This window comes from Oxyura jamaicensis, unplaced genomic scaffold (genome assembly GCF_011077185.1).
Source record: "Oxyura jamaicensis isolate SHBP4307 breed ruddy duck unplaced genomic scaffold, BPBGC_Ojam_1.0 oxyUn_random_OJ61463, whole genome shotgun sequence".
NCBI classification, from domain to species: domain Eukaryota; kingdom Metazoa; phylum Chordata; class Aves; order Anseriformes; family Anatidae; genus Oxyura; species Oxyura jamaicensis.
The window spans coordinates 1-728 of record NW_023307104.1 but is presented as its reverse complement, the minus strand read 5'-3'; the positions used below and the strand labels follow the sequence as shown (position 1 = coordinate 728).

Genomic DNA, 728 nt, shown 5'->3' with positions numbered 1-728 from the left:
TCTAGGTGGGCTTCCATAGCACGTCTAGGTGAATATGGCCAGAAAAGCTAGGTGGGCTTCCCTAGCACGTCTAGGTGGGCTTCCATAGCACGTCTAGGTGAGCATGGCCAGGAAACCTAGGTGGGCTTCCATAGCACGTCTAGGTGGGTTTCCATAGGACCTCTAGGACAGCATGGCCAGCACATCTAGGTGGGTTCCCATACCACGTCTAGGTGAGCTTTGCTAGCAGATCTAGGTGAGCATGGCCAGAAAACCTAGGTGGGCTTCCATAGCACGTCCAGGTGGGCTTCACTAGCCCATCTTGGTGGGCTTCCGTCCCACGTCCAGGTGACCATGGCCAGCAAGTCCAGGTGACCATGACCAGGAGGTCCAGGTGACCATGACCAGGAGGTCCAGGTGACCATGACCAGCAGGTCCAGGTGACCACATGGTGGACACCGCGACCTCCTCCTGGTGGCCACCGCGACCTCCTCTGGTGGCCACCGCGACCTCCTCCTGGTGGCCTCCACGACCTCCTCCAGGTGGCCACCGCGACCTCCTCCTGGTGGCCACCGCGACCTCCTGGTGGCCCTCCCGCACCCACCTCTCTCCACGCGTCTTCTCCACCGCCGGCACCCAGCTGGAGGGAGAAAAAATGGGGTGAAATACCAGGATTTTGGGTAAATTACATGGATTTGGGGGGAAATACCGGGATTTGGGGTGAAATACCAAGATTTGGGGTAAGTTAC

The 728-nt window shown here is 58.8% G+C and overlaps 1 long non-coding RNA gene across 4 annotated transcripts in view; it reads left to right on the top strand.

Moving 5' to 3' along the window:
• Positions 1-179, top strand: part of LOC118158922 — a 1333-nt gene extending 1154 nt beyond the window's left edge. For all 4 annotated transcript variants that reach the window (XR_004746945.1, XR_004746944.1, XR_004746946.1 and 1 more), the window contains one exon: positions 6-179. This is a non-coding gene — a long non-coding RNA (uncharacterized LOC118158922). The remainder of the gene's footprint in view (positions 1-5) is intronic.
• Positions 180-728: the final 549 nt, after the last annotated feature.